Genomic DNA, 19215 nt, shown 5'->3' with positions numbered 1-19215 from the left:
TCAGACTACCACAACCTGACTACACACTCAGGAAACAGCCTGACACACAGACTACCACAACCTGACTACACACTCAGGAAACAGCCTGACACAGACTACCACAACCTGACTACACACTCAGGAAACAGCCTGACACAGACTACCACAACCTGACTACACACTCAGGAAACAGCCTGACACAGACTACCACAACCTGACTACACACTCAGGAAACAGCCTGACACAGACTACCACAACCTGAAACAGCCTGACACACTCAGGAAACAGCCTGACACAGACTACCACAACCTGACTACACACTCAGGAAACAGCCTGACACAGACTACCACAACCTGACTACACACTCAGGAAACAGCCTGACACAGACTACCACAACCTGACTACACACTCAGGAAACAGCCTGACACAGACTACCACAACCTGACTACACACTCAGGAAACAGCCTGACACAGACTGACCACAACAGCCTGACTACACAACCTGACAGGAAACAGCCTGACACAGACTACCACAACCTGACTACACACTCAGGAAACAGCCTCACACAGACTACCACAACCTGACTAACACTCAGGAAACAGCCTGACACAGACTACCACAACCTGACTACACACTCAGGAAACAGCCTGACACAGACTACCACAACCTGACTACACACTCAGGAAACAGCCTGACAGACTACCACAACCTGACTACACACTCAGGAAACAGCCTGACACAGACTACCACAACCTGACTACACACTCAGGAAACAGCCTGACACAGACTACCACAACCTGACTACACACTCAGGAAACAGCCTGACACAGACTACCACAACCTGACTACACACTCAGGAAACAGCCTGACACAGACTACCACAACCTGACTACACACTCAGGAAACAGCCTGACACAGACTACCACAACCTGACTACACACTCAGGAAACAGCCTGACACAGACTACCACAACCTGACTACACACTCAGGAAACAGCCTGACACAGACTACTGACTACACACTCAGGAAACAGCCTGACACAGACTACCACAACCTGACTACACACTCAGGAAACAGCCTGACACAGACTACCACAACCTGACTACACACTCAGGAAACAGCCTGACACAGACTACCACAACCTGACTACACACTCAGGAAACAGCCTGACACACAGACTACCACAACCTGACTACACACTCAGGAAACAGCCTGACACAGACTACCACAACCTGACTACACACTCAGGAAACAGCCTGACACAGACTACCACAACCTGACTACACACTCAGGAAACAGCCTGACACAGACTACCACAACCTGACTACACACTCAGGAAACAGCCTGACACAGACTACCACAACCTGACTACACACTCAGGAAACAGCCTGACACAGACTACCACAACCTGACTACACACTCAGGAAACAGCCTGACACAGACTACCACAACCTGACTACACAGACTACACACACACTCAGGAAACAGCCTGACAGGAAACAGCCTGACACACAGACTACCACAACCTGACTACACACTCAGGAAACAGCCTGACACAGACTACCACAACCTGACTACACACTCAGGAAACAGCCTGACACAGACTACCACAACCTGACTACACACTCAGGAAACAGCCTGACACAGACTACCACAACCTGACTACACACTCAGGAAACAGCCTGACACAGACTACCACAACCTGACTACACACTCAGGAAACAGCCTGACACAGACTACCACAACCTGACTACACACTCAGGAAACAGCCTGACACAGACTACCACAACCTGACTACACACTCAGCCCTGACACAGACTACCACAACCTGACTACACACTCAGGAAACAGCCTGACACAGACTACCACAACCTGACTACACACTCAGGAAACAGCCTGACACAGACTACCACAACCTGACTACACACTCAGGAAACAGCCTGACACAGACTACCACAACCTGACTACACACTCAGGAAACAGCCTGACACAGACTACCACAACCTGACTACACACTCAGGAAACAGCCTGACACAGACTACCACAACCTGACTACACACTCAGGAAACAGCCTGACACACAGACTACCACAACCTGACTACACACTCAGACAGCCTACAGACTACACAACCTGACTACACACTCAGGAAACAGCCTGACACAGACTACCACAACCTGACTACACACTCAGGAAACAGCCTGACACAGACTACCACAACCTGACTACACACTCAGGAAACAGCCTGACACAGACTACCACAACCTGACTACACACTCAGGAAACAGCCTGACACAGACTACCACAACCTGACTACACACTCAGGAAACAGCCTGACACAGACTACCACAACCTGACTACACACTCAGGAAACAGCCTGACACAGACTACCACAACCTGACTACACACTCAGGAAACAGACCCACAACCTGACACAGCCTGACACAGACTACCACAACCTGACTACACACTCAGGAAACAGCCTGACACAGACTACCACAACCTGACTACACACTCAGGAAACAGCCTGACACAGACTACCACAACCTGACTACACACTCAGGAAACAGCCTGACACAGACTACCACAACCTGACTACACACTCAGGAAACAGCCTGACACACAGACTACCACAACCTGACTACACACTCAGGAAACAGCCTGACACAGACTACCACAACCTGACTACACACTCAGGAAACAGCCTGACACAGACTACCACAACCTGACTACACACTCAGGAAACAGCCTGACACACAGACTACCACAACCTGACTACACACTCAGGAAACAGCCTGACACAGACTACCACAACCTGACTACACACTCAGGAAACAGCCTGACACAGACTACCACAACCTGACTACACACTCAGGAAACAGCCTGACACAGACTACCACAACCTGACTACACACAGGAAACCCTGACACAGACTACAACACTCAGGAAACAGCCTGACACAGACTACCACAACCTGACTACACACTCAGGAAACAGCCTGACACAGACTACCACAACCTGACTACACACTCAGGAAACAGCCTGACACAGACTACCACAACCTGACTACACACTCAGGAAACAGCCTGACACAGACTACCACAACCTGACTACACACTCAGGAAACAGCCTGACACAGACTACCACAACCTGACTACACACTCAGGAAACAGCCTGACACAGACTACCACAACCTGACTACACACTCAGGAAACAGCCTGACACAGACTACCACAACCTGACTACACACTCAGGAAACAGCCTGACACAGACTACCACAACCTGACTACACACTCAGGAAACAGCCTGACACAGACTACCACAACCTGACTACACACTCAGGAAACAGCCTGACACAGACTACCACAACCTGACTACACACTCAGGAAACAGCCTGACACAGACTACCACAACCTGACTACACACTCAGGAAACAGCCTGACACAGACTACCACAACCTGACAGAAACAGCCTACAGACTACAACCTGACTACACACTCAGGAAACAGCCTGACACAGACTACCACAACCTGACTACACACTCAGGAAACAGCCTGACACACAGACTACCACAACCTGACTACACACTGACACAGACTAAACACTCAGGAAACAGCCTGACACAGACTACCACAACCTGACTACACACTCAGGAAACAGCCTGACACAGACTACCACAACCTGACTACACACTCAGGAAACAGCCTGACACAGACTACCACAACCTGACTACACACTCAGGAAACAGCCTGACACACAGACTACCACAACCTGACTACACACTCAGGAAACAGCCTGACACAGACTACCACAACCTGACTACACACTCAGGAAACAGCCTGACACAGACTACCACAACCTGACTACACACTCAGGAAACAGCCTGACACAGACTACCACAACCTGACTACACACTCAGGAAACAGCCTGACACAGACTACCACAACCTGACTACACACTCAGGAAACAGCCTGACACAGACTACCACAACCTGACTACACACTCAGCCTGAAACAGCCTGACACAGGAAACAGACTACCACAACCTGACTACCTGACACAGACACAAACAGCCTGACACAGACTACCACAACCTGACTACACACTCAGGAAACAGCCTGGAAACACACACAGACTACCACAACCTGACTACACACTCAGGAAACAGCCTGACACAGACTACCACAACCTGACTACACACTCAGGAAACACAACCTGACTACACAGACTACCACAACCTGACTACACACTCAGGAAACAGCCTGACACAGACTACCACAACCTGACTACACACTCAGGAAACAGCCTGAAACAGCCTCAGAAACACACAGACTACCACAACCTGACTACACACTCAGGAAACAGCCTGACACACAGACTACCACAACCTGACTACACACTCAGGAAACAGCCTGACACAGACTACCACAACCTGACTACACACTCAGGAAACAGCCTGATACAGACTACCACAACCTGACTACACACTCAGGAAACAGCCTGACACAGACTACACTCACAACCTGACTACACACTCAGGAAACAGCCTGACACAGACTACCACAACCTGACTACACACTCAGGAAACAGCCTGACACAGACTACCACAACCTGACTACCAGGAAACAACCTGACTACACACTCAGGAAACAGCCTGACTACCACAACCTGACACACACTCAGGAAACAGACTACCACAACCTGACTACACACTCAGGAAACAGCCTGACACACAGACTACCACAACCTGACTACACACTCAGGAAACAGCCTGACACAGACTACCACAACCTGACTACACACTCAGGAAACAGCCTGACACAGACTACCACAACCTGACTACACACTCAGGAAACAGCCTGACACACACAACCTGACTACCACAACCTGACTACACACTCAGGAAACAGCCTGACACAGACTACCACAACCTGACTACACACTCAGGAAACAGCCTGACACACAGACTACCACAACCTGACTACACACTCAGGAAACAGCCTGACACAGACTACCACAACCTGACTACACACTCAGGAAACAGCCTGACACAGACTACCACAACCTGACTAACACTGACTACACTACTGACTACACACTCAGGAAACAGCCTGACACAGACTACCACAACCTGACTACACACTCAGGAAACAGCCTGACCAGACTACAGACTACACACTCAGGAAACAACCTGACTACACACTCAGGAAACAGCCTGACACAGACTACCACAACCTGACTACACACTCAGGAAACAGCCTGACACAGACTACCACAACCTGACTACACACTCAGGAAACAGCCTGACACACAGACTACCACAACCTGACTACACACACTCACAGGAAACAGCCTGAAACAGCCTGACAGACTACCACAACCTGACTACACACTCAGGAAACAGCCTGACACAGACTACCACAACCTGACTACACACTCAGGAAACAGCCTGACACAGACTACCACAACCTGACTACACACTCAGGAAACAGCCTGACACAGACTACCACAACCTGACTACACACTCAGGAAACAGCCTGACACAGACTACCACAACCTGACTACACACTCAGGAAACAGCCTGACTACACAACCTGACTACCACAACCTGACTACACAACCTCTAGGAAACAGCCTGACACAGACTACCACAACCTGACTACACACTCAGGAAACAGCCTGACACAGACTACCACAACCTGACTACACACTCAGGAAACAGCCTGAAACAGCACACAGACTACCACAACCTGACTACACACTCAGGAAACAGCCTGACACACACAACCTGACTACACACAAAACAGCCTGACTACAACCTGACTCAGGAAACAGCCTGACACAGACTACCACAACCTGACTACACACTCAGGAAACAGCCTGACACAGACAGCCTACAGACTACACACCTGACTACACACTCAGGAAACAGCCTGACACAGACTACCACAACCTGACTACACACTCAGGAAACAGCCTGACACAGACTACCACAACCTGACTACACACTCAGGAAACAGCCTGACACACAGACTACCACAACCTGACTACACACTCAGGAAACAGCCTGACACAGACTACCACAACCTGACTACACACTCAGGAAACAGCCTGACACAGACTACCACAACCTGACTACACACTCAGGAAACAGCCTGACACACAGACTACCACAACCTGACTACACACTCAGGAAACAGCCTGACACAGACTACCACAACCTGACTACACACTCAGGAAACAGCCTGACACAGACTACCACAACCTGACTACACACTCAGGAAACAGCCTGACACAGACTACCACAACCTGACTACACACTCAGGAAACAGCCTGACACAGACTACCACAACCTGACTACACACTCAGGAAACAGCCTGACACACAGACTACCACAACCTGACTACACACTCAGGAAACAGCCTGACACACAGACTACCACAGGAAACCTGACTACACACTACAGGAAACAGCCTGACACAGACTACCACAACCTGACTACACACTCAGGAAACAGCCTGACACAGACTACCACAACCTGACTACACACTCAGGAAACAGCCTGACACAGACTACCACAACCTGACTACACACTCAGGAAACAGCCTGACACAGACTACCACAACCTGACTACACACTCAGGAAACAGCCTGACACAGACTACCACAACCTGACTACACACTCAGGAAACAGCCTGACACAGACTACCACAACCTGACTACACACTCAGGAAACAGCCTGACACAGACTACCACAACCTGACTACACACTCAGGAAACAGCCTGACACACAGACTACCACAACCTGACTACACACTCAGGAAACAGCCTGACACAGACTACCACAACCTGACTACACACTCAGGAAACAGCCTGACACAGACTACCACAACCTGACTACACACTCAGGAAACAGCCTGACACAGACTACCACAACCTGACTACACACTCAGGAAACAGCCTGACACAGAGACTACCACAACCTGACTACACACTCAGGAAACAGCCTGACACAGACTACCACAACCTGACTACACACTCAGGAAACAGCCTGACACACAGACTACCACAACCTGACTACACACTCAGGAAACAGCCTGACACAGACTACCACAACCTGACTACACACTCAGGAAACAGCCTGAAACACAGACTACCACAACCTGACTACACACTCAGGAAACAGCCTGACACAGACTACCACAACCTGACTACACACTCAGGAAACAGCCTGACACAGACTACCACAACCTGACTACACACTCAGGAAACAGCCTGACACAGACTACCACAACCTGACTACACACTCAGGAAACAGCCTGACACAGACTACCACAACCTGACTACACACTCAGGAAACAGCCTGACACAGACTACCACAACCTGACTACACACTCAGGAAACAGCCTGACACACAGACTACCACAACCTGACTACACACTCAGGAAACAGCCTGACACAGACTACCACAACCTGACTACACACTCAGGAAACAGCCTGACACAGACTACCACAACCTGACTACACACTCAGGAAACAGCCTGAAACAGCCTGACTACACACAGACTACCACAACCTGACTACACACTCAGGAAACAGCCTGACACAGACTACCACAACCTGACTACACACTCAGGAAACAGCCTGACACAGACTACCACAACCTGACTACACACTCAGGAAACAGCCTGACACAGACTACCACAACCTGACTACACACTCAGGAAACAGCCTGACACAGACTACCACAACCTGACTACACACTCAGGAAACAGCCTGACACAGACTACCACAACCTGACTACACACTCAGGAAACAGCCTGACACAGACTACCACAACCTGACTACACACTCAGGAAACAGCCTGACACAGACTACCACAACCTGACTACACACTCAGGAAACAGCCTGACACAGACTACCACAACCTGACTACACACTCAGGAAACAGCCTGACACACAGACTACCACAACCTGACTACACACTCAGGAAACAGCCTGACACACAGACTACCACAACCTGACTACACACTCAGGAAACAGCCTGACACAGACTACCACAACCTGACTACACACTCAGGAAACAGCCTGACACACAGACTACCACAACCTGACTACACACTCAGGAAACAGCCTGATACAGACTACCACAACCTGACTACACACTCAGGAAACAGCCTGATACAGACTACCACAACCTGACTACACACTCAGGAAACAGCCTGACACACAACCTGAGACTACCACAACCCTGACTACACACCTCAGGAAACAGCCTGATACAGACTACCACAAACTGACTACACACTCAGGAAACAGCCTGATACAGACTACCACAACCTGACTACACACTCAGGAAACAGCCTGACACAGACTACCACAACCTGACTACACACTCAGGAAACAGCTTGACACAGACTACCACAACCTGACTACACACTCAGGAAACAGCCTGACACAGACTACCACAACCTGACTACACACTCAGGAAACAGCCTGACACACCCCATGAGGAAGAGAGCTACAACTCCTATACCGTCCCTCTTTAGGTTCAGTAGGTAAGGATACAGACAGGAAGTGGGGAACAACTCCTATATGAGCTCTCTTCTTCTCTCTAGGTTCTGTAAGGATACAGACAGGAAGTGAGGAACAACTCCTATATGAGCTCTCTTCTTCTCTTTAGGTTCAGTAAGGATACAGACAGGAAGTGAGGAACAACTCCTATATGAGCTCTCTTCTTCTCTTTAGGTTCAGTAAGGATACAGACAGGAAGTGAGGAACAACTCCTATATGAGCTCTCTTATCCTCTTTAGGTTCAGTAAGGATACAGACAGGAAGTGAGGAACAACTCCTATATGAGCTCTCTTCTCCTCTTTAGGTTCAGTAAGGATATAGGCAGGAAGTGAGGAACAACTCCAATATGAGCTCTCTTCTTCTCTCTAGGTTCAGTAAGGATATAGGCAGGAAGTGAGGAACAACTCCTGTATGAGTTCTCTTCTCCTCTTTAGGTTCACTAAGGATACAGACAGGAAGTGGGGAACAACTCCTATATGAGCTCTCTTCTTCTCTTTAGGTTCAGTAAGGATACAGACAGGAAGTGAGGAACAACTCCTATATGAGCTCTCTTCTTCTCTTTAGGTTCAGTAAGGATACAGACAGGAAGTGAGGAACAACTCCTATATGAGCTCTCTTCTCCTCTTTAGGTTCAGTAAGGATATAGACAGGAAGTGAGGAACAACTCCTATATGAGCTCTCTTCTCCTCTTTAGGTTCAGTAAGGATATAGGCAGGAAGTGAGTAACAACTCCTATATGAGCTCTCTACTCCTCTTTAGGTTCAGTAAGGATATAGACAGGAAGTGAGGTACAACTCCTATGAGCTCTCTTCTCCTCTCTAGGTTCACTAAGGATACAGACAGGAAGTGAGGAACAACTCCTATATGAGCTCTCTTCTCCTCTCTAGGTTCACTAAGGATACAGACAGGAAGTGAGGAACAACTCCTATATGAGCTCTCTTCTTCTCTCTAGGTTCACTAAGGATACAGACAGGAAGTGAGGAACAACTCCTATATGAGCTCTCTTCTTCTCTCTAGGTTCAGTAAGGATACAGACAGGAAGTGAGGTACAACTCCTATATGAGCTCTCTTCTTCTCTCTAGGTTCAGTAAGGATACAGACAGGAAGTGAGGAACAACTCCTATATGAGCTCTCTTCTTCTCTTTAGGTTCAGTAGGTAAGGATACAGACAGGAAGTGAGGAACAACTCCTATATGAGCTCTCTTCTTCTCTCTAGGTTCAGTAAGGATACAGACAGGAAGTGAGGAACAACTCCTATATGAGCTCTCTTATCCTCTTTAGGTTCAGTAAGGATACAGACATATAGAACAGCCATGAGGAAGTGAGGAACAACTCCTATATGAGCTCTTTTCTTCTCTCTAGGTTCAGTAAGGATACAGACAGGAAGTGAGGAACAACTCCTATATGAGCTCTCTTCTTCTCTCTAGGTTCAGTAAGGATACAGACAGGAAGTGAGGAACAACTCCTATATGAGCTCTCTTATCCTCTTTAGGTTCAGTAAGGATACAGACATATAGAACAGCCATGAGGAAGTGAGGAACAACTCCTATATGAGCTCTTTTCTTCTCTTTAGGTTCTGTTGCGGTCCAGTAGAGAGCGTCCAGAATGTCCTGACCAAACGAAGAAAACAACCTGTCTGCAACCTGCAGGGAACAAACACACACGGTTAGTGTACCTGTAGGGAACACGAACACACGAACACACACACACACACACAGGTTCAGGTGAGGTAATAAAAGCTACAGGTTCAGGTGAGGTAATAAAAGCTGCAGGTAGAGGTGAGGTATTAGAAGCTGCAGGTAGAGGTGAGGTATTAAAAGCTGCAGGTAGAGGTGAGGTATTAAAAGCTGCAGGTACAGGTGAGGTATTAAAAGCTGCAGGTTCAGGTGAGGTATTAAAAGCTGCAGGTACAGGTGAGGTATTAAAAGCTGCAGGTACAGGTGAGGTATTAGAAGCTGCAGGTAGAGGTGAGGTATTAGAAGCTGCAGGTACAGGTGAGGTATTAAAAGCTGCAGGTACAGGTGAGGTATTAAAAGCTGCAGGTACAGGTGAGGTATTAAAAGCTGCAGGTACAGGTGAGGTATTAGAAGCTGCAGGTACAGGTGAGGTATTAAAAGCTGCAGGTTCAGGTGAGGTATTAGAAGCTGCAGGGACAGGTGAGGTAATAAAAGCTGCAGGTACAGGTGAGGTATTAAAAGCTGCAGGTAGAGGTGAGGTATTAAAAGCTGCAGGTACAGGTGAGGTAATAAAAGCTGCAGGTACAGGTGAGGTATTAAAAGCTGCAGGTAGAGGTGAGGTATTAAAAGCTGCAGGTTCAGGTGAGGTATTAAAAGCTGCAGGTACAGGTGAGGTATTAAAAGCTGCAGGTAGAGGTGAGGTATTAAAAGCTGCAGGTAGAGGTGAGGTATTAAAAGCTGCAGGTTCAGGTGAGGTATTAAAAGCTGCAGGTACAGGTGAGGTATTAAAAGCTGCAGGTAGAGGTGAGGTATTAAAAGCTGCAGGTAGAGGTGAGGTATTAAAAGCTGCAGGTTCAGGTGAGGTATTAGAAGCTGCAGGTACAGGTGAGGTATTAAAAGCTGCAGGTACAGGTGAGGTATTAGAAGCTGCAGGTACAGGTGAGGTATTAAAAGCTGCAGGTTCAGGTGAGGTATTAGAAGCTGCAGGTACAGGTGAGGTATTAAAAGCTGCAGGTACAGGTGAGGTATTAAAAGCTGCAGGTACAGGTGAGGTATTAAAAGCTGCAGGTACAGGTGAGGTATTAAAAGCTGCAGGTAGAGGTGAGGTATTAAAAGCTGCAGGTACAGGTGAGGTATTAGAAGCTGCAGGTTCAGGTGAGGTATTAAAAGCTGCAGGTAGAGGTGAGGTATTAAAAGCTGCAGGTAGAGGTGAGGTATTAAAAGCTGCAGGTACAGGTGAGGTATTAAAAGCTGCAGGTACAGGTGAGGTATTAAAAGCTGCAGGTACAGGTGAGGTATTAAAAGCTGCAGGTACAGGTGAGGTATTAAAAGCTGCAGGTACAGGTGAGGTATTAAAAGCTGCAGGTTCAGGTGAGGTATTAAAAGCTGCAGGTAGAGGTGAGGTATTAAAAGCTGCAGGTACAGGTGAGGTATTAAAAGCTGCAGGTAGAGGTGAGGTATTAGAAGCTGCAGGTACAGGTGAGGTAATAAAAGCTACAGGTACAGGTGAGGTAATAAAAGCTGCAGGTACAGGTGAGGTATTAAAAGCTGCAGGTACAGGTGAGGTATTAAAAGTTGCAGGTACAGGTGAGGTATTAGAAGCTGCAGGTACAGGTGAGGTATTAGAAGCTGCAGGGACAGGTGAGGTAATAAAAGCTGCAGGTACAGGTGAGGTATTAAAAGCTGCAGGTAGAGGTGAGGTATTAGAAGCTGCAGGTACAGGTGAGGTATTAAAAGCTGCAGGTACAGGTGAGGTAATAAAAGCTGCAGGTACAGGTGAGGTATTAAAAGCTGCAGGTACAGGTGAGGTATTAAAAGCTGCAGGTACAGGTGAGGTAATAAAAGCTGCAGGTACAGGTGAGGTATTAAAAGCTGCAGGTACAGGTGAGGTAATAAAAGCTGCAGGTACAGGTGAGGTATTAAAAGCTGCAGGTACAGGTGAGGTATTAAAAGCTGCAGGTACAGGTGAGGTAATAAAAGCTGCAGGTACAGGTGAGGTATTAAAAGCTGGGGGTAGAGGTGAGGTATTAAAAGCTGCAGGTTCAGGTGAGGTATTAGAAGCTGCAGGTACAGGTGAGGTATTAAAAGCTGCAGGTACAGGTGAGGTATTAGAAGCTGCAGGTACAGGTGAGGTATTAAAAGCTGCAGGTTCAGGTGAGGTATTAGAAGCTGCAGGTACAGGTGAGGTATTAAAAGCTGCAGGTAGAGGTGAGGTATTAAAAGCTGCAGGTAGAGGTGAGGTATTAAAAGCTGCAGGTACAGGTGAGGTATTAGAAGCTGCAGGTACAGGTGAGGTAATAGAAGCTGCAGGTACAGGTGAGGTATTAAAAGCTGCAGGTACAGGTGAGGTATTAGAAGCTGCAGGTACAGGTGAGGTATTAAAAGCTGCAGGTACAGGTGATGTATTAGAAGCTGCAGGTACAGGTGAGGTATTAAAACCTGCAGGTAGAGGTGAGGTATTAAAAGCTGCAGGTACAGGTGAGGTATTAGAAGCTGCAGGTACAGGTGAGGTATTAAAAGCTGCAGGTACAGGTGAGGTATTAAAAGCTGCAGGTAGAGGTGAGGTATTAAAAGCTGCAGGTACAGGTGAGGTATTAAAAGCTGCAGGTACAGGTGAGGTATTAAAAGCTGCAGGTACAGGTGAGGTATTAAAAGCTGCAGGTACAGGTGAGGTATTAGAAGCTGCAGGTACAGGTGAGGTATTAAAAGCTGCAGGTAGAGGTGAGGTATTAAAAGCTGCAGGTACAGGTGAGGTATTAAAAGCTGCAGGTAGAGGTGAGGTATCTCAGTGTGTTACCTCCAGCATGTTGTAAATAATATAGAGTTTGATGACAGACTGTTCTCTGATCAGGTGATACATCATGCAGTAGTCTCAGTGTGTTACCTCTAGATGATATATAGTTTGATGACAGACTGTTCTCTGATCAGGTGATACATCGTGATTCATCATGCTGTAGTCTCAGTGTGTTACCTCTAGATTATATATAGTTTGATGACAGACTGTTCTCTGATCAGGTGGTACATCATGCAGTAGTCTCAGTGTGTTACCTCTAGATGATATATAGTTTGATGACAGACTGTCCTCTGATCAGGTGATACATCATGCAGTAGTCTCAGTGTGTTACCTCTAGATAATATATAGTTTGATGACAGACTGTTCTCTGATCAGGTGATACATCATGCAGTAGTCTCAGTGTGTTACCTCTAGATGATATATAGTTTGATGACAGACTGTTCTCTGATCAGGTGATACATCGTGATTCATCATGCTGTAGTCTCAGTGTGTTACCTCTAGATGATATATAGTTTGATGACAGACTGTCCTCTGATCAGGTGATACATCATGCAGTAGTCTCAGTGTGTTACCTCTAGATAATATATAGTTTGATGACAGACTGTTCTCTGATCAGGTGATACATCATGCAGTAGTCTCAGTGTGTTACCTCTAGATGATATATAGTTTGATGACAGACTGTCCTCTGATCAGGTGATACATCATGCAGTAGTCTCAGTGTGTTACCTCTAGATAATATATAGTTTGATGACAGACTGTTCTCTGATCAGTTGATATATCATGCAGTAGTCTCAGTGTGTTACCTCTAGATGATATATAGTTTGATGACAGACTGTTCTCTGATCAGGTGATACATCATGCTGTAGTCTCAGTGTGTTACCTCTAGATGATATATAGTTTGATGACAGACTGTTCTCTGATCAGGTGATACATCATGCAGTAGTCTCAGTGTGTTACCTCTAGATGATATATAGTTTGATGACAGACTGTTCTCTGATCAGGTGATACATCATGCTGTAGTCTCAGTGTGTTACCTCTAGATGATATATAGTTTGATGACAGACTGTTCTCTGATCAGTTGATACATCATGCTGTAGTCTCAGTGTGTTACCTCTAGATAATATAGAGTTTGATGACAGACTGTTCTCTGATCAGGTGGTACATCATGCAGTAGTCTCAGTGTGTTACCTCTAGATGATATATAGTTTGATGACAGACTGTTCTCTGATCAGGTGATACATCATGCAGTAGTCTCAGTGTGTTACCTCTAGATGATATATAGTTTGATGACAGACTGTTCTCTGATCAGGTGATACATCATGCAGTAGTCTCAGTGTGTTACCTCTAGATGATATATAGTTTGATGACAGACTGTTCTCTGATCAGGTGATACATCATGCAGTAGTCTCAGTGTGTTACCTCTAGATGATATATAGTTTGATGACAGACTGTTCTCTGATCAGGTGATACATCATGCTGTAGTCTCAGTGTGTTACCTCCAGCATGTTGTAAATAATATAGAGTTTGATGACAGACTGTTCTCTGATCAGGTGATACATCATGCAGTAGTCTCAGTGTGTTACCTCTAGATGATATATAGTTTGATGACAGACTGTTCTCTGATCAGGTGGTACATCATGCAGTAGTCTCAGTGTGTTACCTCTAGATGATATATAGTTTGATGACAGACTGTTCTCTGATCAGGTGATACATCATGCAGTAGTCTCTGTGTGTTACCTCTAGATGATATATAGTTTGATGACAGACTGTTCTCTGATCAGGTGATACATCATGCAGTAGTCTCAGTGTGTTACCTCTAGATGATATATAGTTTGATGACAGACTGTTCTCTGATCAGGTGATACATCATGCAGTAGTCTCAGTGTGTTACCTCTAGATGATATATAGTTTGATGACAGACTGTTCTCTGATCAGGTGATACATCATGCTGTAGTCTCAGTGTGTTACCTCTAGATGATATAGAGTTTGATGACAGACTGTTCTCTGATCAGGTGATACATCATGCAGTAGTCTCAGTGTGTTACCTCCAGCATGTTGTAGATGATATAGAGTTTGATGACAGACTGTCCTCTGATCAGGTGGTACATCATGCTGTAATCCACGTAGCTCATCATGACGTAACACAACACCACGATGAAACCCTTCATCACATCACAGACCTGGGCTGGCTGGAGAAGAGGAGACCCACTGTGGAGGGGAGGAGAGAGAGAAGAGTTAGGAGGACAGGAGACCCACTGTGGAGGGGAGGAGAGAGAGAAGAGTTAGGAGGAGAGGAGACCCACTGTGGAGGGGAGGAGAGGGAGTTAGGAGGAGAGGAGACCCACTGTGGAGGGGAGGAGAGAGAGAAGAGTTAGGAGGAGAGGAGACCCACTGTGGAGGGGAGGAGAGAGAGAAGAGTTAGGAGGAGAGGAGACCCACTGTGGAGGGGAGGAGAGAGAGAAGAGTTAGGAGGAGAGGAGACCCACTGTGGAGGGGAGGAGAGAGAGAAGAGTTAGGAGGAGAGGAGACCCACTGTGGAGGGGAGGAGAGAGAGAAGAGTTAGGAGGAGAGGAGACCCACTGTGGAGGGGAGGAGAGAGGAGAAGAGTTAGGAGGGGGAGACCCACTGTGGAGGGGAGGAGAGGAGTTAGGAGGAGAGGAGACCCACTGTGGAGGGGAGGAGAGAGAGAAGAGTTAGGAGGAGGGAGACCCACTGGGGAGGGGAGGAGAGAGAGAAGAGTTAGGAGGAGAGGAGACCCACTGTGGAGGGGAGGAGAGAGAGAAGAGTTAGGAGGAGAGGAGACCCACTGTGGAGGGGAGGAGAGAGAGAAGCGTTAGGAGGAGAGGAGACCCACTGTGGAGGGGAGGAGAGAGAGAAGAGTTAGGAGGAGAGGAGACCCACTGTGATCAGACCGTAGGGTAGGGTCAGTAGTCTGATGAGGTGTGTGTAGGTGTGGTACCTCAGACCACAGCAGGGTAGGGTCAGTATGAGGTGTGTGTAGGTGTGTTACCTCAGACCACAGCAGGGTAGGGTCAGTATGAGGTGTGTGTAGGTGTGGTACCTCAGACCACAGCAGGGTAGGGTCAGTGGTCTGATGAGGTGTGTGTAGGTGTGTTACCTCAGACCACAGCAGGGTAGGGTCAGTATGAGGTGTGTGTAGGTGTGGTACCTCAGACCACAGCAGGGTAGGGTCAGTAGTCTGATGAGGTGTGTGTAGGTGTGGTACCTCAGACCACAGCAGGGTAGGGTCAGTATGAGGTGTGTGTAGGTGTGTTACCTCAGACCACAGCAGGGTAGGGTCAGTATGAGGTGTGTGTAGGTGTGTTACCTCAGACCACAGCAGGGTAGGGTCAGTAGTCTGATGAGGTGTGTGTAGGTGTGGTACCTCAGACCACAGCAGGGTAGGGTCAGTATGAGGTGTGTGTAGGTGTGTTACCTCAGACCACAGCAGGGTAGGGTCAGTATGAGGTGTGTGTAGGTGTGGTACCTCAGACCACAGCAGGGTAGGGTCAGTATGAGGTGTGTGTAGGTGTGGTACCTCAGACCACAGCAGGGTAGGGTCAGTATGAGGTGTGTGTAGGTGTGTTACCTCAGACCACAGCAGGGTAGGGTCAGTGGTCTGATGAGGTGTGTGTAGGTGTGGTACCTCAGACCACAGCAGGGTAGGGTCAGTATGAGGTGTGTGTAGGTGTGGTACCTCAGACCACAGCAGGGTAGGGTCAGTATGAGGTGTGTGTAGGTGTGTTACCTCAGACCACAGCAGGGTAGGGTCAGTATGAGGTGTGTGTAGGTGTGGTACCTCAGACCACAGCAGGGTAGGGTCAGTATGAGGTGTGTGTAGGTGTGTTACCTCAGACCACAGCAGGGTAGGGTCAGTATGAGGTGTGTGTAGGTGTGGTACCTCAGACCACAGCAGGGTAGGGTCAGTAGGTGGAGGTGTGTGGCCAGTAGAACTCTGAGACCACAGCAGGGTAGGGTCAGTATGAGGTGTGTGTAGGTGTGGTACCTCAGACCACAGCAGGGTAGGGTCAGTAGGTGGATGAGGGCCAGTGTGAACTCTGAGAGGCAGCAGGGTAGGGTCAGTATGAGGTGTGTGTAGGTGTGGTACCTCAGACCACAGCAGGGTAGGGTCAGTAGGTGGATGAGGTGTGTGTAGAACTCTGAGACCACAGCAGGGTAGGGTCAGTATGAGGTGTGTGTAGGTGTGTTACCTCAGACCACAGCAGGGTAGGGTCAGTATGAGGTGTGTGTAGGTGTGGTACCTCAGACCACAGCAGGGTAGGGTCAGTAGGTGGACGAGGGCCAGTAGAACTCTGAGAGGCAGCAGGGTAGGGTCAGTATGAGGTGTGTGTAGGTGTGTTACCTCAGACCACAGCAGGGTAGGGTCAGTATGAGGTGTGTGTAGGTGTGTTACATCAGACCACAGCAGGGTAGGGTCAGTATGAGGTGTGTGTAGGTGTGTTACCTCAGACCACAGCAGGGTAGGGTCAGTAGGTGGACGAGGGCCAGTAGAACTCTGAGAGGCAGCTGGGTAGGGTCAGTAGGTGGACGAGGGCCAGTAGACCTGACAGCAGGGTAGGGTCAGTATGAGGTGTGTGTAGGTGTGTTACCTCAGACCACAGCAGGGTAGGGTCAGTAGGTGGATGAGGGTGTGTAGGTGTGAACTCTGAGAGGCAGCAGGGTAGGGTCAGTATGAGGTGTGTGTAGGTGTGTTACCTCAGACCACAGCAGGGTAGGGTCAGTATGAGGTGTGTGTAGGTGTGTTACCTCAGACCACAGCAGGGTAGGGTCAGTATGAGGTGTGTGTAGGTGTGTTACCTCAGACCACAGCAGGGTAGGGTCAGTAGGTGGACGAGGGCCAGTAGAACTCTGAGAGGCAGCAGGGTAGGGTCAGGTGTGTGTAGGTGTGGTACCTCAGACCACAGCAGGGTAGGGTCAGTAGGTGGACGTAGTGGGCCAGTAGAACTCTGAGAGGCAGCAGGGTAGGGTCAGTATGAGGTGTGTGTAGGTGTGTTACCTCAGACCACAGCAGGGTAGGGTCAGTAGGTGGAGGTGGGCCAGGTGTGAACCTGAGAGGCAGCAGGGTAGGGTCAGTATGAGGTGTGTGTAGGTGTGGTACCTCAGACCACAGCAGGGTAGGGTCAGTAGATGGACGAGGGCCAGTAGAACTCTGAGAGGCAGCAGGGTAGGGTCAGTATGAGGTGTGTGTAGGTGTGGTACCTCAGACCACAGCAGGGTAGGGTCAGTATGAGGTGTGTGTAGGTGTGTTACCTCAGACCACAGCAGGGTAGGGTCAGTATGAGGTGTGTGTAGGTGTGGTACCTCAGACCACAGCAGGGTAGGGTCAGTATGAGGTGTGTGTAGGTGTGGTACCTCAGACCACAGCAGGGTAGGGTCAGTATGAGGTGTGTGTAGGTGTGGTACCTCAGACCACAGCAGGGTAGGGTCAGTAGTATGATTTGGTGTGTGTAGGTGTGTTACCTCAGACCACAGCAGGGTAGGGTCAGTATGAGGTGTGTGTAGGTGTGTTACCTCAGACCACAGCAGGGTAGGGTCAGTATGAGGTGTGTGTAGGTGTGTTACCTCAGACCACAGCAGGGTAGGGTCAGTATGAGGTGTGTGTAGGTGTGTTACCTCAGACCACAGCAGGGTAGGGTCAGTAGTCTGATGAGGTGTGTGTAGGTGTGGTACCTCAGACCACAGCAGGGTAGGGTCAGTATGAGGTGTGTGTAGGTGTGTTACCTCAGACCAGCAGGGTAGGGTCAGTAGTCTGATGAGGTGTGTGTAGGTGTGGTACCTCAGACCACAGCAGGGTAGGGTCAGTATGAGGTGTGTGTAGGTGTGGTACCTCAGACCACAGCAGGGTAGGGTCAGTATGAGGTGTGTGTAGGTGTGGTACCTCAGACCACAGCAGGGTAGGGTCAGTAGTCTGATGAGGTGTGTGTAGGTGTGTTACCTCAGACCACAGCAGGGTAGGGTCAGTGGTCTGATGAGGTGTGTGTAGGTGTGTTACCTCAGACCACAGCAGGGTAGGGTCAGTAGTCTGATGAGGTGTGTGTAGGTGTGGTACCTCAGACCACAGCAGGGTAGGGTCAGTGGTCTGATGAGGTGTGTGTAGGTGTGTTACCTCAGACCACAGCAGGGTAGGGTCAGTAGTCTGGTGAGGTGTGTGTAGGTGTGTTACCTCAGACCACA

The 19215-nt window shown here is 48.5% G+C and overlaps 1 protein-coding gene and 1 long non-coding RNA gene across 2 annotated transcripts in view; both read right to left on the bottom strand.

The window, feature by feature from the left end:
* LOC135528801 (transmembrane anterior posterior transformation protein 1 homolog) overlaps positions 1-19215 on the bottom strand; it is a gene marked incomplete at its 3' end in the record, with an annotated part of 56217 nt that overhangs the window by 25537 nt on the left and 11465 nt on the right. The window lies entirely within an intron of this gene.
* LOC135528805 (uncharacterized) lies at positions 9491-18336 on the bottom strand. The gene is made up of 3 exons (XR_010453584.1): positions 18140-18336; positions 15066-15228; positions 9491-10193 (listed from the first exon to the last, which is right to left on the bottom strand). It is a non-coding gene; the product is annotated as an uncharacterized LOC135528805 (long non-coding RNA).

This window comes from Oncorhynchus masou, unplaced genomic scaffold (assembly GCF_036934945.1).
Source record: "Oncorhynchus masou masou isolate Uvic2021 unplaced genomic scaffold, UVic_Omas_1.1 unplaced_scaffold_1038, whole genome shotgun sequence".
NCBI lineage: Eukaryota > Metazoa > Chordata > Actinopteri > Salmoniformes > Salmonidae > Oncorhynchus > Oncorhynchus masou.
The sequence above is the reverse complement of the archived record's forward strand: the minus strand, read 5'-3'. Positions and strand labels throughout refer to the sequence as shown.